We start from the raw sequence: 24,115 nt of genomic DNA, 5'->3' as shown, positions 1-24,115 counted from the left end.
TTGGGCAAATATTGGCTTACATTTAAATGGGTGTTTGGTTTACTGCTCACATAGCCCTTTCTCAACCACTATAAAAAAGCAGCACGGTGGCTCAGGGGTTAGCACTCCAGCCTTTGCAGCGCTAGGTCCTGGATTTGAATCCCACCCAGGACACTATCTGCATGGAGTTTGCAGGTTCTCCCCGTGTCTGCGTGGGCTTCCTCCGGGTACTCTGGTTTCCTCCCACATCCTAAAAACATGCAGTTAAGTTAATTGGCTTCCCCCTAAAAATTGACCTTAGACTACATTAACCACATATGACTATGGTAGGGACATTAGATTGTGAGCTCCTTTGAGGGACAGTTAGTGACATGACTATGAACTTTGTACAGCGCTGTGTAATATGATGGCGCTATATAAATACTGTATATTAATACATGTGGTGTTATTCAATATCATTTTTGATAGGTGTTTGTAAGCAGTTGCTGAGGAGTTTGTAAGTCTATGGAAGTGGATCAAGCAACAGACAGTCCTGAAATGCTGCTTAAAGCAAGGTAAAATGATTGTTGGAAGATGAAATTTTTAGCGAACTAAGAATGTTCTTGATTACTGCTAGCTGATAAAAACCATTTCATCATGGACACTGATTACAAGAGTGATCAGCTGATTTTGAGTGCTACAGATATCTGTCAATCTAGGCCCTAGTATAGGTGCACTGCTGGTGCTATTACAGTAGATACAGTAAGTACCAATTGCCAATTGTATAATTTCGAATTGTTTTTTCTTATCAATTTACAAAATGTAAAGAAAGCTAACAGAAATAAAATGTATTATATAAAAATATTTATATTTATATGTATTTATATGTATTTATTTATATTATTTATTATTTATATTTATATTAAATTTATATGTATTATATAAAAAAATGTATTATATAAATATAAATGTATTATAAAATGTATTATTTGGTGTGACTACTCTTAGCCTTCAAATAGCATCAGTTCTTATACGTCCACTTGCACATAGCCAGGGAGTTTTTAGGATTATAGTCAGGTGTATGATTATCAAATTATAGCAGACAGGTGCTAATGATCATCCTTTTCATATGTTGGTTGTAACACAAGAAACAATTGTGTAGGAAGAATAAAACTGGGCGAGGAACAGAAAAACTGCTACCGAGGTGAGGGTGGGGAAGACAGTTTGACATCACTGGTCATATTCCATGGCAAGACTGAGCATAGCTTTTCCCAGTCAAATATTTCAAAGCAGACTAAGGTTACATGATTTGCTGTTCAAGCTTTTTTGAACAATCACAAATAACGGGCAACACTGAGAACGATAGATGCAGTGGTCAGCCATGAAAACTTTGTGGCAAAAACCCATCATGGACCCCCCTTGAAATGGAAGCATGACCAGCAGAGCCATCAGTTCAGAGCTGACAGAGACCTGTTGGGAAACCCATATGGAAAAGTCTGCTCATAAGAGTTCTTCATGGAAGAAATGTGGCCATACTTCTAAGGAGGAAATGAGGACAAACAACTCAAATATATATGAAAACCTAAGAACTGGGGTGCAAAAACATGGCAGTAGGTGCTCTGGGCTGATGAGTCAAAATTAGAAATATTTGTCTATAGGCCGTTTGTTTGTCAATGGGCTGGAGTGGGGTACAACAGTGAAGCATGGTGGAGGTTGCTTGCCAATAGAGTTGGTGGTTTAATGAGTTTGGTTTAATTGTGTCCTCTGTGCTGGGAAATACAAACAGGTATGCAATACTACAGGAGGTCATCTCATTGGCCCCAAATTTATTCTGCAAATATCTTCAAAATATATATCTTCAATGTAAAGAAGAACAGGGATACCTGGAAGTGATGGTACGGCCTGCACAGAGCCCTGATTTCAGCATCATCCAGTGTGTCTGAGATTTGAAGCAGCCAACATACATAGACGATCTGTGATAAGGTAGTAAATATTATGGTTATTAACAACCTACCTGCTGAGTTCCTTCAAAAACTGTGTGTAAGTGTACCTGGAAGAAACAATGCTTGAATGCAAAGGGCGGTCACACAAAATATTGATTTGATTTACATTTCTCTTCTATTCATTCATATTGCATTGTTAATTGATAGAAATAAACTATTATTATTTCTATGTGTGAAAGAATTCTTAGTTTGAAGCATTTCCCACACCTGCCTAAAACCTTTGCACAACATTCTATATATTTTTATAAATAAAGTAAATGTTTGATGTTGCCCTATGAAGAATTGCACCCTGGTGAGCTTCAGCACTTTGAACATTATAGTTTTATTTTTGGAGCTTGCCTTCTATGAATCAGTCAATGTTATCACTGAAACATCTTCTATTTCTTTTCGCTGCTCTTTGCTAATTTTAGCACTCAACCATAAAAGTCACAATACAGTGTGTTAGTGTGCAATAAATTGAAAATGTATTTTTTTTTAACCCTGAACTAAATTAGTACTTATAGCTAATGGTTCATGAATAAAGAGAAATGCACATAGACACCGCGTGCGAATAAACTGTTCAGAATATTTGTACAAACAGAAATTCTCTGCGGGCATTAAAATGAATGGTTAGTATTAGTTTTCAAAAACATATAAATCACCCAATAAAAAAACTGCCATAACTGGCTGCCTTGTTAAATAGCTTTTACAAACTGTCTTCCGAACCATTCGTCCAATGTAAAAGTGGAATGATGTCTAGGGATTCCACAATGTATTGCAATTTCTGGCCACTATCTTGAGAAAGCTGAATTTATTGTAATAGTAAGTTGGCAGATGCAGTTTGTAAAAGAGAATTATAATTTAGTAACTGAAGTTAAGGTTCTCTTGAACCCTAAATCAGTGTTCCTCAGACAGGGTTTCTCCAGAGATTGCTAGAGATTCCTTGAGTAATAATCAATATATATGTACAATATACAAGAATAAAACACTTAGAAGCACAATCTTTAATAATGATCATTTAAAGGTCTAATAGTCTACTGATCATGTCTAATTTTCTATTATAGTACAGTGCAAATCCAATGAATGTGTACATTTAGGATAGACAAGTATGTAATCACCATCACCAGTTCAGTTACTGGAGCTGGGTTAACCATACTCTAGAACAGAGTTTCTTAACCAGGGTTCCTGCAGAAGTTGCCAAGGATTCCTGAGTAAAGATCAATTTTTGCCTCCGAGGTAAGTTCACGTGACACTAATGATTTTTTTGGCCATCAGTAAGGGTGACATTCTTCCCACTGACTACCATACTGATTTACTGTTATGAGCTGTGTACATATTATTTATGAGGATAAGTCAAGCTAGTCAAGTTATAAAATGGGATTTATTAGAAAATAAAACAAACCTTAACAAATGCCATGCCTGTTAATGCCATTTTATAATGTAATCCCCAGAATTCTCAATGCACCTGCGCCATCTGAATAGAAGTGCCTGGATTCTACGCAACCACTCGTGCACTGCTTTTTTTACTTCATTCTTAAATCAACGACCAGCCAGATGTTTTTTAGTGGTCCTAAATGGTGAAAATCACATGGCACCTAATCTGGAGCGTAAGGAGGATGTGTCAACACTAGGGATGAGCCAGCAAAATTTTAAAATTTTGCTGTAGAGCTGTACAGCTGTAGAGATTCTCTATAGGAGTCCTCTATTCTCTCTACAGGAGTCCTGCGGCTGTGCTCATCATGAATAAATGCAGCCATGAGAATCATCCTGTGAAGATTCCCAGGGCTGCATTCATTGATGAGCACAGCCGCAGTACTCTCACTGACAGGAGGAATACTGGGGCTGCATTGATGAATGCAGCCGTGGAAATCTTCCTGTGCACGATCCCCGGGCACTAGAGGTTAAATGAGGGCTTTCCCTCATTTCCCGGGGATTGTACACAAGAGGATTCCCACAGCTGCATTCATGAATGCAGCTGCGGTACTTCACCTGTAATGATTTCCTCGATCTTCCGATGGGTCCATCAGAAGTTCGAGGAAATTTTGGTGTGAATGTCGGAGGTATTCCCGCTCATTGCTAGTCAACACTTCAAACTTTAGTTTCTCCAGACAAGCCACAGAGTTTTGTGCAGTATGTGGCTGGAGGTTGTCTTTTAGCAACAGAACACCTATTGACAGGAGTCCTGACCATTTGGATCGAATAGCAGACTTCACATGGGTCTCTAGTAAGTCACAGTAACTTGCACTAGTAACTGTATTACCCCTCGGCATGTAGTGCTCGGCAAGAACTCTTTTATTGGCACAAAAACACGGTCAGCATCAATTTTCCAGCGGAAGGTTGCACACGTAATTTCCTGGGTAGCGGTGATCACAAATGATGACACTCATTGTTGAAAATTTTGGTGTGAAATGATGAAAATTGAATTCAGAAATGACTTACCTTCCTCCTCATAATGCTGCAATTTTTCCTGACATGAATCCACACCTGGCTGTTCCTTTTCTGGTGTTAAACCTGTTGGCACCCATTTGGCGCACACTTTTTGATACGACAACACCTTATGAATGATGGTAGACACAGAACCATGACTAATGGACACTTCCAATGCTATTTCGTCTATTGTCATACGGCGGTTTTATCGAATTGGTTATCCACTGCTTCAGTCTTTCCCTGCTCAGGCTGGTCTGCATCACGTACCGAAGTGACGCCTTTTTTAAATTTTTTTCACCTAGTTGTACACCTGAGCCTTACACATACAGCCTTTACCGTACACCTTGAATATGTGTCGATGAATTTCAGATGGATTACCACCTTTACCATGTAAAAATTGCACTGCTTCCTTAACAATTTTGTTACATTTTGTTACAATTAATAACATTGTTACATCAGCAGAAGCATTGGTTGTGGTCAAAAGTACTCAGCAGGGAATGTGCAGTAGTTATGGAATATTCGGGCTCTTTATTACTGGTGGCATTTTTTGGTGGCAACTTTACATTGACTCACCCTCGTATAGTAGGGGTTCCCTGAAGACCTGAACATAATTCCAGGGCTTTCTCTATGTTGAGAGCTTCTCTAAATTAATGACATTCAATAATCAGAAGCTGAAAATGAATATCTACCCTCTACAGTAAAGAAAAGTTGCAAAAGCCCGGAGTGCAGTGACTCAATTTATTTTCTGTCTGATTTACTGGAGTGCAATGAGTCAGACTAGCCCATTGGGATTTTACAGTGGAGCCTGTGAACGATCGTATAGTGCAGTATTCTGTACGTGCTGTAAAACTAAGATTGTTCAAAATAATTGTGAATATTCGTATATCTATCGTTAATCATTCAGTTTCCAACAATAAGTATTGCACGTGTGTACCTAGCCTATTTGTGGTATACAATATAGATAAAAGCCAAGATGAATGAGAGCTGCTGGTTAAGGCATTGCTGGATGTAGGTACCATATTCCTGCACAAATAGATTTGCTATTTTACTTTTTAACTGTGTTTCCTGTTTTAGATACACTGTATGGGTAAAAGTTTGTAAGCACATAAAGCTTGTGGATACATGCTCATAGGATAGCCCAGCTTATTATTAGGGTTTAGTTGGGTTCAGTTTAGGGCTTCCTGCAAGCCGAGTTCCAGTGCACTAAACTTCAGGGGCCATGCTTTTATTGACAGATAAAAGTCCTTTCCCGTATTACAAACTTCTTCAAGATATGAAGAACACAATTGCCTAAAAATGTCCCTGTACACTGTAAGGGTAAAAGTATTTCAATCAATAATTTCAGTTTGGATATTTTAAGTAAAAGCCACTCTCTCTACTCTCCAGGTTTGCGATGGCCACGTTCTTGGTCCCGCACCAGGAGTCCTGGAATAAAAATCATGGTATTTTGCACATTTTTTGTGGCTTCTAATAATCCAGGATTAAGTAAAGCTGAAAGGAAGCCCTACAAGCTCCTTATACTGCCCCACTACCAGGAGAGAAGAAAGCTACCACAACATTACTGCACTGGCTGGAGTTTTTTCGAACATTGTTTAAAAAAACATACTGGTGGTGAAGGACTTAAGCAGTGCTGTGGGTTGTGGATGGTAGGTGGTTTTAAAAACTGAATTAAGAATGAATTACTCCACAGTTGCTGAAGCTACAGAGGTGAGTAAGGTTTTGCTTATGGTATGTTCACAGCTTGTTCAGAATATGTTTATGCTTTTTTTCATAGAGTGTAAATAACAAACTAAGGTCATTTTGGTCACTCTAGATTTATGAATAAAGACTGTCTTTGACTGCCTTGACACAATGAGCCTAGTACAAGTGTTGGTACAGTGACATCAAATTAACATGTCATTTTTTTCAAACTTTAATTAGTATGTGTTACCAAGAAAAAGAATTCTGCGTATTTGTAATCTGCCTTGCCCTTTACTCTCAGCTATGACCTATTCTTAAAAAAGAGTATAAAAAAGAATATAGACTTGCAATGAAACTTACACTCTAGGAATGATAATGGTACATTACTGTACATTAAACAGACCTTCTTTATATTAGCTATCATTCCTCTAATTACTGGCAAGTAAGTCCAATGCATATTTCTTTTTTTTTATTTGAGAAATAGCTCCATTAAATGAAGATGGTGTCCATTCTCAGCTTGGAGAAGCCGTATTAATGAGCAGCAAAGTACAGAAACAGAACAATTCCCCATTTTGACAGATACTGCATTAGGATGGCACGTTTAATAGGATGGCACGTTTAATCCTCCGAACAATGGCAGATACATCTTTCAAACACTTTAAGTGCAAACATGAGCTCATGTTACATTAATCTGAAACAATGTTACCTTAGGATTGAGGACAATTAATGTAGACGTAGCGTACAGTACAATTTATTATAATATGATTCAAGCTAAAAGCTTTCTCTGCAAGTATTGTTCTTGGTATTAGGAACATTATGCATTATGATGATATAACTAAGCTTGACAGAAGCTGCTAACCGTTCTACTGTCTTTATAAGAACATAGCAGGAAGTCATTACATCTGTGTAATCCAGCAAACATTACCATCATGATATCTGAACAGGGAGATACAATATACAGACTCTGTGCATATACAGTACGATAGGACTTTTCACAAATATAAGAGAGTGAAGCTGGGGCTAATGTTCCAGCTGTGCAAACTTTGCAGGATCAAAAGCACCCTTTGGAACCTTTTATACTATATATGGACCATACTGGTGCAACTTGGCGGAATAAATTCAATTGATTAAAGCTCTCCAAGTTAGGAGAAAATAGATTAACATAGGGGAACCTGAGTGATCCAGCAAATTGGGAATGGATTGCTATTATTTGGCAAATATTTACAATCCTGGACAAGATTAATTATAAGTTTGCTGTATCACCCAGGTTCTCCCATGAAAGTCTATCTTCCCCAGTAATATTATTATTATTATTACACAGTATTTATATAGCGCCAACATATTACACAGCGCTGTACAATGTCCATAGTCGTGTCACTAACTATCCCTCAAAGGCGCTCACAATCTAATTTCCCAACCATAATCATATGTCATTTCTACAGTCTAAGGCCAATTTTGGGGTGAAGCCAATTAACCTCACTGCATGTTTTTGGGATGTGGGAGGAAACCGGAGGAAACCCACGCAGAAACGGGAAGAACCTGCAAATTCCATGCAGATAGTGTCCTGGATGAGATTTGAACCAGGGACCTAGCGCTACAAAGGCAAATGTATTGTGAAACGTTCATAAATCGCTGAAGACCGCTGATGAATAGCTGGAGAGAGTACTGCTAAAATATATATCACAGTATGATAATATTGTTATATCAAGTGTTAAATTGGCATTTGCTAGTTTTATGTTTTGGATCAATGGTGGTCAACCTCCATGATATAGTGGGCCTCAACATCACCAAAGAGCCATACATATTAACATTAATGTACGGATAAATGGCTTCCCCTAAATTGACCTTAGACTATATAAATGACATATGACTATGGGGGGGACATTAGATTGTGAGCTCCTTTGAGGGGCAGCTAGTGACATGACTATGGACTTTGTACAGCGCTGTGTAATATGATGATAAGCTATATAAATACTGTGTAATAGTAATAATAATAATTTTAATAATAAATGATACAGAAAGCTGTAAATATGCTGGAAATACAAAAAATGGTTAGAAACTTTAAAAATAGTTGTTAAAGATTGGGAAATCATTATTTGTTGAATACTGGGGATGTGCTACAGAAGACAATCATAGCCTGGAGATAGATTAAATAAGGCTGCTAAAACTAGGAATTTGGTGAACTTGCCTGATATCTGATCTTTTTGTTGTAAACTCCAATAAAAGGACAGAACCAATATGAAAACTCTAGGAGTTCTGGACCAAATGTGCTGTATGCTCAGCAATTTTGCACAATATGGTCACACAAGATAATGTTTCCATTGGCTCAAGTTGTTAGCCAAACAAGTGTCCTCTGTTGGAGACGCTCTTTGGGCCAACAATCACACCGCAGTAGAGCATGCTTGGCCTATTCTTTTTGGCAGGAGGGGTTGCAGCAGTGGAGAAGTTTCTAGGAATTAGTGCTCTGCGGCTTGCAGCATCCTTGTTTCCCTTTAGCTGTGTTTTCCCATTTTTTTGCACTGAGACTGCACAGCTGAAGGGGATTTGGAGCTGTGCTGCAGCTGATTAGCAGAATGGTTCCTGAGCAATCCCATGCTGCCATGGGCTGCTATGTCCTTATGGCCTCTCTGCTGCAGGGAGCGTCACGGCCAGAGAGATTCGGCCAAGCGTGCTCTCCTGAGGTGGGACATTGCCTGGGATTCTTGGCCCGAAAAGCATCTCTTAACATCCTCGTTAAAGGTTTTTCATCTTGTGTTTAACAGTACTGTAACTAGTTTAATGTTTTAACTAGGGGTGAATCTCTCTAGTGAAAATGCCGACATTGGTAAAAAAAACCTGACACAGGTCCTAACTTTTTCACACTTTATGAAATGTTTATGTTTACGATACACTTTGAACTCAACCTGAGAGGACAGAGATGCTGGAAAGAGGTATTCCCCTAAAAAGAAATAAAAGAAAATTAAAATACAGAGTTTTTGCACATGATTAAATGGCTGATGTCGGCAAAGCTTCAACCAATTTGCTATATAAAGTGAAGTATCCACTGCAAGGGAATATTTCGCTTTGCCTAGCCTGGAATACTTTAATAAATCAACACACTAAACTACTATTGTTCGCAGTAAAATTGCAGTATGGACTGTCATCCTCTTCGTTATTTTACTTATTTGGTTTGGAACAAGTCTGAACTGTCCTGCATTCTTTATCTGGATAATTGACTCACCAGGTAGTCCAACATTGATAAGGATACCAGAGCTCCCATATGCCAATTATCCCCAGTTTCCTTTAAGATTCCTATGGCTTCCCTGTAGGAAAGGAGATTCACTTTTCTTGAGTTTGTATTGTCAGGGATAATACATCTCAAAATAAAAAAGTGATCTTGATGTGATTTATGCCTGCAAGTATCGTATTAGTCTCCGTGTTGTGCCCTCTTCAATCTCTTTACTGCACCGGTGATTGAATGGAGCTGCCATGCTTCGTGCTGGTCTGTCCATTTCCACTCTGCATCCCGGCCGCCTGGCTAGCATGGGGGACACTAAGTCATATTTGCTTGCCAGATGGATGGTAAAAGCAAATTGTTCTCATAAGCAATAAGCTGTAAATCTAATGAGCACTGAGCTGTAAATCTGCAGTGCATAGTGTGCAAGTAAATTGTGCTGAGACACCTTACATTCTGTGTGGGGAGGATTTCCCTTTCTTCTATACAAAGCAAGTGCTAAATCAGCAGTCTGTGAATGAGAACAAACCAAGTGTAGTTCTTTTTCATGCAAGATAAGAGAGGGAAGAAGTAATATTTAAAGTACAACTTAAAGTTCCTTTATGACAGTATACCAATAATCAAATCTAGTTTACTATGTCATGTACAAGCCTTATAAAGTAAACAGAAACTTCCTTTGGATCCTTCATTTGTGTTTCACTTACTCCCTCTCCCATGAACTGCAGCTTACAGGGGGAGGGTTTCAGCAGCAGGGGCAGAGTTATCAATCTTGAAAATAGTGGGCAGGAATGGGTGCCGCCATAAACTGATTGACTGGTGACAACACTCATAGCTATGTGCCTGCAACACCTTATCATCCCATTGTAGTGAAAGAGATTTCTCTCCTGGCAGTATAAAAAATGAAAACACAACTAGCCAACATTGCTTATTTGAAGTTATAAAAAAGTGGCAATCAGACTTTGTTTTTATGTATAGTTTTTACATTAGATGAGCATGGCATTTCTCACACCTAAAGTCCCTCTAATATGGGGGAACAAGGGATATTTCTGTACCAGGACCGGATAAAAAGAAAATTACATTTTAGGAAGGATGGAACTTTTAAACATGGGGAAACGGGAACAGGAAGTGTAGCTAGTATGGGGCCCAGAAATTTCTAATGGCAGCTCTGTCTGCTAATCCAGTGCCAGTTTTGTCCTCTCCTACAGCCATCTGAATTTCCAGGTTTTGACATTTGATGCTGTAACCAACAAGGAGGCTAATCTTTGGATTGTCTGCTAAACTTAAAGATGGAGCAATGTGCCACTTGACATTTGAGAAATGCTTCAGTTTGCTAGTGCAGAGCTCCTTTGTTGCTGATTCATGTGACTCAAATTTATTTTGTGCTTTCAGCGCTCTTGGGTTTTTTACCTGACTTGTGCACCTTAACACCAAAGCCTCCTGTAATCCTATGCATGCGTCATTTGTCCTTTGTGTCCCACTTGCTGCTTCATTGGTTACTGAGTTTGGCTTGGTCCTGAATTCACCTGATCCTCGGCCACCCCTGACTGTTAGCTTGTAGGGATGAGCGAGTGAATTTATTTAACTCGGTCTTGCGGTGAATTGGGCCATTCTCACTTATCAAACATGTAGGAGAGAATGGTCTTTGTAAATTTGGCCAGCGAGACTGAATATTTGGGACCTGCAAGACCAATCGGGGGAGGGGAGCTATCAGCTCCGCTCCCCTGGTTGATGTTGCAGCCCTGTAGTATGTGTTCCTGGACAGAGTTTCTCTATCCAGGAACACAGTGTGAGTCTCGCTGGATGCTCATGAATGAACGGGCAGCCAGCGGCTGCATTCATTCATAAATGCAAGCCGCATGACTCACTGTGAGAGGAGGAGTATCGCAATTAGAGCATTGGTAGAATGTGGCTTCTTGGTTTATACAACCAAATCTGCTCAGCCAAAACATCATGTATTCCTCATATCAATTCAGTACCCCTAGAAAGGTATTTTCAGTGGTTTCATTGGTTGGATGATTTTACCTGGCCAACTGATTTCCTTTTTATTTTGATGTCCGCAGGTTTATGTAATTGACACAGTGTTCATTTATCAAGCAGACATGATGAAGTATCTATCAGATGAAAAAGTTACACGGGAGCCTAGATTTATAAAAATGTCTCTGTACTAAACTGCACAGGTGATTTTAAAATGCTTTGTACCATCCCTAGCTGGAAATCACTTTACTTGCTTTGATTTAATCTGTTGCAATGCAGGCATTTGTCAATAAGAGGTTAATCCTGTGAAATAAAGTGATTTCAAATCTCTTTGTATTAAGACCTTTAAGGTAAATCTTCTATAAAGGTAAAAAGGTAAAAAAAATATATAAAAAATAAAACACTGTTTATTTGTATTTGAGATTCCAAGGACACCAAAATCATGGCCCTTTCAGATAAAAATTATGAAAGAGGATACTATGCAAATTACACATTAGCTGTTTATTTCCAGGCTTTTACCCCTGATATGTGAATAAACCATTCATGTGCACATATAAGCTTTTGCAGGGTGGAACAGTTAATAGTTATTTGCATTTAAAAAACACAACCTTTCAGTTATAATAATTATAACCATTTGCAAAACTTTGGAATTACTGGTTAACATTCATGCAATAACTTTCTGACAGATCCAGAACAACAGCTAAACACCACTAGTGGTAAAATATCTTTATGGTGTCCATATACCTGCCAAAGATTTGTGTTTATGTATATCCAACTGTACCACATAGCATGGTGCTACTTGGCAGAACTAGAGACTTGCTTTTTACCACTGCTGTTAAGTAAGGTAAATTCAGACCTGGTTTTTGATTGAGCGATCCTAATGGGCTCTCGGTGGCTTGCATTTTGCTGCCCAGTCACTTGCACCACAGTGCTAATTTTTAAAGAACCAGCATGTGCTCATGTGAGAGCTGGCAGCAGCGGATAGTACTGGTAACACTCACTGCTGCCAGTCATTCTCTATTGGGCTGCCACTGGGAGAAGCTACATGATGCCATTGTTAGGGTTGATCAGTAGCCAAACTCAAATCCCAATAAAGTCAATGAAGCATGAATAAAAGGGATGGACTGCCTGGCCCACCCATTCCTTCCAGGACACTCCGGGCCTGGATCCCAAATTTAGAGCCATAAATCTACAGCACAACAATTATTTACAGCCTTATCCAGTCCAATTATCCTCCTTTCCAAGGACAATTGAGGTAGATGATGCCAAATATCCAATAATTTGGCATCAAATATTCCCTTTTTCTACAGTGACCAAGAACACTCAACCATGATTTCATTATTCCATTGGGAACACATTTCTGCCATTTATGCTTAAAATAATCATCTAAACAATGATATAACTAACCTTTTCTCTGTATATTATTTAGCAGAATGAAATCTTCCATGTTACACTAAATGCATGCCAAGGGGCATTGAAAATCAAGCTATCCAAAAGCCCCCCGTGACTGCCTATAGAAGAAAATCCATCATAGATTATACCTTTAATTTATTCATCTGCTGGATTAAACCAATGTCACAGCTGCCAGGACTGCTAATGAAAGGGCGATCAAAAAGACAGTGGAATGTGGGAGGAAAAAAAATATATCACTGAAGGTTTTCAGGTGGCTTGGATTGTAAATTCTGATTAACGACATCTTTTTAATCCTAAACTTAATTCACCTTGTGGGAATGCGCAGTCATAAAACACTCAGCTCCGTTACTACTGCCAAGCTGTTCTAACCCTATGGAGCCTGGATGGCTGTGCTGTTAAAATACAGAGGAAATCTGTCTGTTTTTGGTTGATTTTCATTAAATTGTACAATTGTCTTTGTCCTTCTGCCCTCCCATGGTGAACCAACAGCCTGTGCAGTTAACCTGGGGAAACAAATTATTCTGGATGAAATGAACTGAGATGTTGCTGGCCAGGATGCAGGTTTAAGAGGAAACGCTCTGAACTCTGATGTGTTTTGTAATATGGAATTAACATGATTCATTTTTAAAATATTCCAGTAATAATATGAAAATGGATGGAATACTGATACATTAATGCATCAAAGCAATGGAAAAGGAGTATCCAATGAGCGGTGTTTGAGAAGCATCAATGAACGCACATAATCATATAATACATTATAATGCAAAGAAAAATTAAGCACAGTTTGGGTAAATTAAATTAATGCATGCATACGTAGGTTTAAAAATGAACAAAGATCATGCAGACTAGTGAAATGAGCATGCTCATAATTCTGTGTATGCACAAGGACATGCGTTTTGTGGTGCTATTGAAATTTTTATGATTTTATAGCTAACATGAAATTAGTTGGAGTTTGGTTAAATTTGATTTCACAAAAGGACTGGTCCACCAAGCTGCATGGAGTTTGTGACTTGCCTTCTTGGGCCACAGATAATCCATAGTTCCTGATAATCCATGTTCATACCTGTTCTGTATAATTGTTTACACTTTTAGTAAAGATATACATATTATACCCTAATATTGTGTATTTGCCTGAACTTCCTTGGAAACTGCTGTAGAACTGAGATTAAGATTTAGTATATCAAAACAGCGTCATTGTGCAAACATTGCATAGGCATGCACATGCCTGCACGCTATTTTCAATTGGCATCAGGTGACCTTTTTAAATGCCTTACTAACTTTGCTGCTTTGTTGGCAAATTTTCACTTTTGTGTATTTCCAACCTGACCTGTGACCTGTATGCTTGCAGAGACCCTGCTCGTATTTTTGATCTCACTTCTTGCATTACAATCTTGTTTCATCTGCTTGAATTTAGACTACTCGTTCTCAACCTTAATTTGTTTGAGATTTGCTAATCTCTTCCATTTTGTCGTGCACGTGCCCATTGCCAACGTTAAATTGAGCTTCTGACCTGCTTCTGGTTTTTGTTTGTGTACTTCTACCAGAATGTTGTGAGCCTTGGCCCATTACCTGGCCAGATGCTACCGGAATTCTAGCCCCTGGTGCCCCAAATTTTGGTCACCAAGTTCAGAATCCTTGGGGTCCAAGTGGCAAGAGAGGCTCACCTTATCTTTTAGTGCATCTACCAGGTATGGTATTACTTTTTAGTGCAGGTATTCTTTCAAGCAGAAGTACAGTCAATAAAAGATAATTACAATTATACTATTTAAAGGTAAAATAAAATGTAGGTTTTGCTGCAGTGTGTCCTTCAATCAGGAGCAATCTCATGCAATTTTTTTTCAGCCACTAGTTGTCACTGATCTTCAGGGCTGAATAATGATGCCCAGACTGTCATGGAATTGCCCCCAGCTTCTGATGGGATCATGAACAAAAAGTACATTGATGAGCTCATCTTGTTTTCACTCTCCTTTCCCCTTTGATCAGCATAAACTAATTGTCTCTTTGTACTGATCCTTTCTTTCCCACTCTGAGCTCTTCTGATAGCAGGTCAGAGTTTTTTTCTCTAAATTGGAGAAGTTCTAATCACTTAAAGTTGTGTGTGTAACGCTAGGTACACACGTGCAATAATTGTTGTTAGAAAACTAACGACTAACGTTAGATCAATGATTATTCACGATTATGTTGAACGATGGTATTGTGCACAATTCTGTACAAGCTGTAACGATACAATTGTTAAAATATAATTCACCAATAATGTTCACACCCTAGATACAATCATTTGAACGATGCAGGAAGTGACATGTAAACGAGAAAGTGTAATGCAGAACCATCGTACACACAATAGATTGCGAACAATCGTCACCCAATCAGATCAGCCTGGATGGTCATTCGTTTCCAGTGACAATCCTCATTCATCTGCTTCATTGTGCACTTTTTTGTTAACGATTATTATTATTATTATTATTATTACTACTCAGCCAAGGATCAATGAGTCTGCCGGCTATGCAATGTTTGACAAATATCCAGAAACGCGCCCATAGCTCTGCGTTCAATTAGATCTTGTCTGCAGCGAACGAGAGAAAAAGTTTACTCATATAAGTTTGACACTGTGACATATGGCGTATGAGTTGCTGTCTTCCATTTAGAAGTAAAACATCAGGCGGGCGCTATCTTTCTATCGTTCTGACAACAGATATTTTGAAACTATAGAACAGCCTGCAGAACACTGCATGAGGGAAGAGAAAATATAGAGCGCAAGGAAAATGGCCAGAAAAATAAAGACGGACAGGCAAAGAAAAATTGAAGGCTACAAAATGAAATAAGGAAAAAGGTTCTCTCGTTTGTAGGCCCATCAGTTATACCTTTTCGGACTTGTTTATTTCCCTTCAGGCTGGTGGCTACTTGTCCCTCCAAATATAGCAATTTGCAGAACAGAATAGATTTCTGATCTAAACCTAAAGAGGAATTCAACACAGAACAAAAATAAAATGTTATCACAAAGTAGATGTTTTGGCTAATAAAATGTTGCTTCTGTTGTGCATGCAATTTATGGCACATGCACCTTTCTGTGCAGAACCCAACAAATAGACCTAAATGCTGGGGAAAACGGTTACACCATCAGTGGCCACTAAAAAGCCAAAAAGGATCATGAGTGGATCCAGAAAACTTGGCACCAAAGATTGTGTGTATGCGGCAGTGACAGTTTTCTGGTATGGTAATGAAGGATAAGCATTGCATCTTCAGCCCAAACCCCTAAATAAACATAATTAACAGAAAGAAACTCCTTTTAACATATTTTAGGATGAGTGTAGTAGTCTGGGTTAAAGATGAGCGAGCTAATTTATTAAATTCAGTGGGCGAGAAAGGTTTTGTAAATTCCGCCGGCGAGACCGAATTTTTAGGACCTGCAAGACCAATCAGGGGCGCGGAGCTGTCAGCTCCGCTCCCCTGATTGCTGTTGCAGCCCTGTTCTATGTGTGTATGGATAGAGTTTCCCTATCCAGGAACACAGTGTGAGTCTCACGGCTGGCTGCCCATGAATGAATGCAGCGTGGGAAAAATCCTATGATTCTTCCTACGGCTGCGTTCATTCATAAATGTAAGCTGTATGACTCACTCTGAGAGGAGGAGTATAGAGGCTGCATTTATGAATGGAGCCGTGAGAATCCTCCTCTCAGTGAGAGATCCCCGGACACTACTCGTAAGAATGAGGGCTTGCGATGGTTTCGCAAAATTTCGCGGACCCTTTGGGACTTCGAGGAAATTCTCCCTCATCCCTAGTTGGTGTCTTGAAAGTTAGACAATATCAACAAAAGATAGGTAACATGAAACTTGCAAACATAATTATTTTTATTCTGCAAAAGGCAACCTAACAGTAGCATCTATAATCTACATCAATAAATGGTAGCATTACATATATACACATGTTGCTTTATGATCAATGGTGATAGGTCTTCTTTAGATGCATTGCAAGAATTCTAGCCAGTACTGGAGTCATACCTAGGAATGAGCGAGCAAGAATAATAAGTGCGATCTAAGACCGAAAATTTAAGCGAGAACGGCCTTCTGAATCGCTGGGAGGTCGAGCTCTCACCAAACAGGATTTCCAGGCCTGCATCATGCAGCCCTGAAAGTCCTCTGTGATCCCTGGGCACTACAGGTTAATTAACCTCAAGTGCCCGGGGACCACACACTCTTCTCAATGAATGCAGCCACAGCTGCAATCACTGAGAAGACTCCAAGCACAGGAGAATCTCCTGACATTGTAATATAAGTATCTCTTACAAATGATACATTTGTATCTGTAACAAATCTGTAATTTGTAAGAGATACTTATATTACAATGTCAGGAGGTTCTCCTTTGCCGGGCATCTTCCCAATGATTGCATCTGTGGCTGCATTCATTGAGAAGAGTGTGGGATCCCGTGGCACTAGAGGTTAATTAAACTCTAATGCTCCGGGGGTCGCAAGCAGGAGGAATCTCCAGGGAATCATGTGAATCCCCTGTGAATCCTCCTGTTATATTGTCCTCAATCTTCCGATGATTTTGTGAAATTGGTTCGCCAAAATTTCACGGACGCATCGGACGTTTGTTCTGGCATTTTTGCACATCCCTAGTCATACCTATTGCTTTTTACAGGTGCCCATAAATCCTCTCAATTCTCTATTCCTGCAGTCAGTTCTTACATGACTCGGTGAATGAGTTTGTTTGTTACAGACACTTGATGAGCCTCAGTGTTAAAATAAAATGAAAACATTTGAGAAAATCATGGCTACACCATAGCTTGCTGCTGGTGGAAACAGAAAGGTCATTTTAATAACAATAAATTACAAAATTGCTTGTGTATGTGCAATTATATGTGTTGTATTAATCTTATTAACAAAAATGGAGTTACATTTAAAACAACTTTCTTGTAAAGCAAAAGAAGTAAAATGCTGGTAATTCCAGCTGGTAATGTGACATTTACACATCATGAGAAAAGATCCTTATTGCAAACGATAGAAAATATGTGCTATCAAAATTAAGCCCATTTTTTTCCAAAACTCACCATTGTAAATAAACTACCTATACAGTATTTGACATACGGGAAGCTATGAAACAGACATGAGTCCTTTATTTGTAGAAATGGGCAAATGTGTCCTCATTTGGAACATTCTGGGTTGGGCTAAACTGAGAGAACATTCACTGAACCATTAATGTAGGACTGATATTTTCATTGCCGAACACTTTTTTGGCACTGCAAATATTACATAGTTACATAGGTAGAAAAAAGACATCAAAAAAGTCCATCAAGTTCAACCACTAAGGAAATAAACATACCCAGTTAAAAACCCTATGGACATAGCCAGAGGAAAGCAAAAAAACCTTTAAAAGCCTGGTTCCATTTGTTCAAACAGAGGGAAAAAAATACTTTCTGATCCCGTGAGCCAATCGGATGTTCATTGGATTATCTGATTTAAAAACTTTACTTTAAAACTTTAATCCCCAGGTATATTCTGTGCTTCTTAAAGCAATCCATAGAACTTGCTGAAACTACTTCCTGAGGGAGCCGATTCCACATTTTCACAGACCTTACAGTGAAGAATCCCGTCTTTATGTGAGGAATAAACTTCTTTTCCTCCAGTCACAGAGTGAAAGAATACGCATTAGCTGGACAGTGGATGATAAGATATACTAGCACGAAGCATATATACTGAGCTGGTGTATTCATGTTGGTTGTGTCATAGTAGGTAGAAGATTCCTTTTTTCCCTTTTTTTCCTTTCCTGCCCTTTAGTTAGCATTCACGTTCTGTTGCATAGAAAACACATTTATTTTAAATCTACTTGTTTTTCATTGCTTCAATTCAATTTGAGATCTGTTCAACAAAAAAGAGGCGGCCACCTTCTCTGCCCCCCTCCCGCTTATCTTTTTAGCCCCCCCTGCTCCCACGTCCCACTTTTCCCCTCCTCCATGTTATTTTCTCCATCATAAATTTAGCCTGTTTGATCCCTCCCCAGTCTTGTTCCTGTTTCTGGGGCCCCTTGTGCCTTCAATGATTTTTCCTCCCCTCCCCATGCTTGGGTTCCAGTGCAGTCTAACACCCTCTTTTAATGTCCCACCCGTAGCGAGGCTTCCCTCTTGCCTTTTTCTTTTAGCTATAACTTCAACCCTATCCCAGGTGCTCCCGGATGTGGTAGGCAGGTTTTTCATACGTTTGGCAAGTTCTAATAATTACACTTCTGGCACTCCATCCCTAGAGCTTTTTATTTGTAATATTGCTGCCCTTATTCATGATCTGGGAACATTGAGCCGTTCAGTGCTTTGTTAAGAGATGGATTTTATGTTATTATGTGAATATATCTTACTGCACTGTTTTTGCTTTCCTCTTTTAGTGTTCTTTACTTTATATTTGTATGTAAAATCTTCACTTTTTAAAACAAATTTATTCCAAATTTTCTTATAAAATATTGGGTATTTATGGGTATGATATTTAATTATATTGAGCAATAAACCTGTCCGGTGATCATCAGTTGGGCCCCTGCCTCTGGACAGCCCTCGGCCAGTGTAATCTCCCTTCACTATTTTTACAGCAACCTTACTAACCAATATCTGCCTCAATCTTGCGTAGCCTGGGGGCAGTGGTAATTTGCAGTCAGGGTGCACACTGGGCAATATCTACATGTTGTGTACCTCAAATAAGTGAAAGTTAGCTCCAACAGCAGCCTTGTTCAGTTTTAATATTATCAAACCAAACAAGGACTCTTTGGGTAGAACACCAAGAGAGAGCCAAACTAACCAATCAACTTAAGAAACTATAAAGAGCTTATTCCCTGCAATGTAGCAAAATATGCCTATTTTTGTAATTATACAGAGTACAGGCCCCATGTGGTTACCAGTTTCAATGATGATGTATTACGAACATAATAATTGGTGCTTTTGCGTATAACAATTGCATGTGAGGAGCCGACATATTGGAAAATTGCCTAAACAAGTTTAAATAGTTTATTGATTTCAGTAAATAGGTTTAAAGATATTTTTTTTTCAAAGATGCTAAGAATCTGTCTTGAATGTGTAACAAAATGTCCTTGATTGTTCTGTAACCTGCGAACAGAAGGGAGTTTATGTGTTTACTGTATCACAGTTCTTGAAAACTTTGATAGTTTCTTGGTAACCATAATAGCTGTATTATTGCATCACAGGAGGAATTTGGCCCTAGATCATCCGAAACATTCCATTTGATTAGAGAGTAGAGTGTTGATAACTGTGTGTTACAATTTGATATCTTGGAGGGATGCTGATGAAAGATCATGATTATGTTGTTTATAAAGCTTAGAGGCTTCTTGGCAAAGTTTTGCAATACGATATGACATTTCCCACTTGGATCTCAACCCTTTCAATTGTATAATTCCTTTATAAAATCTACAGTTGCTCAAAGGGTAATTTCCCATTTGCCAGCCCCCCCCCATGCCCATCTTGCCACTGATCTTTTACAATATAAAGACTGATTTCTGAGCAATATATATTAAATCAAGAAAAACTCCCTTTTAATCACCTTGTAAAGTATCATACATTATTTTTCCATACTTGGCCTCCTTGTTGTGCTATACTATTTTGAACATCTTTTTACAGGGTGTCTTGAAGGGATAACAAACAACAAAACAACAAAAGGAAAATCAGGAAGCGGCATGGAGTGGGTATATGCTCAGTGACAGGGCAAACGAGATTTTTTTTAGAGTTGTAGCCTCCTTTTTTTGGTAAATTTCCTAGTTTTACCATACCGATGCTGTGCCATTGTTAGCACAGCATTGACACTATAGGAACCTAACTTAGCTTGCCTGTCAGGATGGAGGAGGAGGAATGCTTCAATAATGGAAAGGGAGAAGAGAACTGCCCTGTTATTGTTGTGACTTAGTTATAGGCAGGTAAGCTATGATGGATTGTCACAGTAAAATGTGAAAGTTTGTTGAAAAGTTTGTTTGTTTGCACTAAATCCTCGAGACACATGATCCACTTTGTGATTTGTTCTCTGCACAGATATTGCTACATTGTTCGGCTCTCACTTTGGCATCAGACAGCAGGATTGTATTGCAGAAAGGATCAGGCTATATCTCTTCTACAAAAAGTATTCTTACCTGCCAGGATACCTGGCACATCCATGTTACCCCTGTGGTTGCTGGGACTAAATGAACTCCTCCACACCTGCCATTGGCGACACCATGACAGAACGGGGACAGGTCAGTATCCATTGAGTGTAGCTCTGTTTTAAAGACATGCATTTAAAAACAAGCACTTGGTTCTGCTCATTACCCTACTGGGTGTGGGTATACCTGTACAAAAAAAAACCCTTAGTCCACATTTTTCTTTGACCACCAACACTCTCATCCACAAACATCAGCAGACTCAACAACATATCTTAATTATGTAAGAATCCTGGATTGGGGATGGGATAAGTCCGGAAACTATTGGTAGGGGTAGCTAGCTGAAGAATGGCAGCTTGTGTTGTTTAGGAATAACACATGAATGTTGCTGGGTATCTGTGATGTGAGGACAGTCTACAAAGATAAAAATGTATCTACATCCCTATAGAAAACTGATTTGCTCAAAAATGAGATTTAATGATTTTTTTTAATATTTACAGTATATCTCTATCTTTAGAACACATTGAGGTTCTCCTAGAATTGTTAGAATTGGTTGACCAGAATGACGCTGTTTAATAGATTGCTTTACAAAATTAGGATAAAATGCATACAAGTTATTTCACCTCTTGAACAGCATGTGAGAAAACTTCTACTATACTGGTTGAAAAGAAATGAATTCCAAAGAGTAGACCTGCCAGTATCAGCACTGTATTTCTTTGAAGTCAATGTGTAGAGTAGATGGGTAATCATCATGAATCATTTTTAAGTTGCAATTAACGGGCTACAAAAACACAATTGTGAGGACAAAAAAGTGACCCTGTAAATAACACTCAAAATGATATCTCTCTGCAGTACAATGGATGGAACCATAGACTTTTGGGGGATCTCAGATATCCGACACACCTAAAAGTTTTGCATGAAAATAGACTAATTGAGGCTACAGGGAGGAGAGTTAGAGGACAAAGGATCCAAGAAAGGTGAGTATACAAGGTCTGGATATTAAAACATGGGAATAATATAATACTGCTCTTCTATTTATTTATATGCCAATTCTAAAGCTTGTCCCCTTCAGTTTTCTCTCCATTCACAAATAAGCACCGATGTATTGGAGGATAAAGTGCTGTGTGAGAAGGAGCATTGTCCTGATGAAGAATGAAACCATTTCCCACATTTCTGCCGTCTTTTCCTGACTCTTTCTCTCAGCTTTGACTTCCTTATAATAATGTTGGGTCACTGTTGTGTCTTCCGGAACCCATTCTGCCAAAATGACGCCTTCATGTCACAAAACACGATGAGCATGGCTGTGAATTTGGACTTTTTTGATTCTTGGTGATGAAGGTGTTTCCAGTGACTGTGGTTTTGTGACTTTATGAAAAAGCTTCGGGTCCGCAGAATTTTAGCACACATTTCCTTGCAGCTCTCTTTTTGCTCTGGTGTGAAATTTTACTAAAAATTCAAAATTGACGCGTTGCTCAACTTTTAAACTTCCCATGATTTCAGCACATGAGGGGAAACACAATGGCCCTAAACAGTGACTGACAAACTAAACGGCAGAGAGTGCCGACGTTTGTCCTGCATTTTGGAGAAGAGATAGAAACGCAGTCTAATTATTTCATAGATAGACTTCATAAGCCTATTGCATGGAGCTTTCATTATGGTCTATTTATCACTTGGCACAGTCACTTTGGATCTAAGTTTTGAGTCTTTATCTAATGTGGATTCTTTAGAAAATAATCAAATATTTGTCTCAATGAAAATGTTGTTAATTACTTACCTACACAATTTGAAATCTACTACATAGAGCCAGGTAGAGTTCAGGAACCACAACCGATAACATTCTACTCATGTACTTAATGATGAGCAGTTGAATGTGTTTTTTCATCAATAGACTAGTATAGCAAATGTCAAGCCAGAGGCTACACCCCCCCCCCCAAATAAATTTGCTTTCCAATCTTTAATGTACAACATTCTATCTAAAATAATCACCTGTCCAGAAGCCACTGCAATTTGGACCTTTACTTTGGATCTTGACCAATGTGCCATTAATAAGTTACTATGTTTGTGTTGTACTTCACAACTTCATACTCAAGATGTGTTGGTCTTTATTGGAATGGGTATCATCCATCATACTCCACAAAGAAAGACAAACACTTACCCCATATGGCTTCCCTGAAGGAAGTTGTCATATCCCAAACTTTCTTGTGTATATCAGATGGATCTGACACTTTCATGATACGTCTTAGAGATGCTGGCCCATTCACGCATGTCAAATCACATAACCAAGCTGTGTGAGCATAATAGATGGGCTGTTATTTTTCTACTTTCTTTCTTACAGAAATGCCTGCACACAAATGCCTAAAAGGACTTCCAAAATGTTTAATAACTAATGGTAACTGTCTGCTTGCACTGCAATTCTTTTCTTCAACTGACATTCCAAGCACCAAATAAACACTTGCTAATGGATGTCAGGATTTACAGCGGCTGATCTGAAACTAGGAAATATATGAATGTTGATAAAATATTTAGAAAAAGCAATTTGCTTATAAAACTTAAAACATTTATTGTGATGGGAAGAAAACTTGTCATGAGAGAAGTACAGAGGCTGCCTTTGCTGTCCATTTCTATTATCATGCTGGTTCTTTATATTTATGAATCACTGACCAGGAGCTTTCATGCAAATCAGGAATTCTGATAACGTCCTAACTTGACTTACTAAAACAAAACTAATTTCTAGAATAATGGTCATTGTTAAAAGGCTACATGTTTATCTCATGATTGGTTTTCTTCCATGGTCAACCCAGAACATAATTGAAGAACATGATTGGAGAACATGTGAGCAATTAGGGGGCACTCCACTTTGGGGGTTGCAGGTCTGTCCACTTCTGCTGAAGCTAATATTACCACATTTGATGTAATTTCTACTTGGTGCAACACAGATTGATGTTACATGATGCAGACAAAGAGAAGTTTAAGGATGATCAATTTTCTTTCTGTAGATATCATGGTCTTAGTCTGTCTGATGGGGAAGCACATAGCTAGCAATATGGAAAATTATTCGGTAATGCATCTAGTAATGTATATGATTCGTCATCTTTTCACACAATAGCAATTATATGACACACCTGTGTACTACTTAGATCATTAGCTGCACACTTATTGGTTGTAACCATATAAATGTCTATTTGTAATCACTATTTCCCTTATTTGTTGCACTTTGTATGGATGTGTGATATACTGTATCTATATCCATCGATCTAGCTTTATAGAAATCTTTTATTTTGGATTTTAATATATTTATGGGTTAAGGTTTAGTTATTTGTTACCATGGTGCATATATATATATATATA

The sequence above is a fragment of the Pyxicephalus adspersus genome, chromosome 2, assembly GCF_032062135.1.
Source record: "Pyxicephalus adspersus chromosome 2, UCB_Pads_2.0, whole genome shotgun sequence".
Lineage (NCBI taxonomy): Eukaryota > Metazoa > Chordata > Amphibia > Anura > Pyxicephalidae > Pyxicephalus > Pyxicephalus adspersus.
This window is presented reverse-complemented; position numbering follows the sequence as displayed.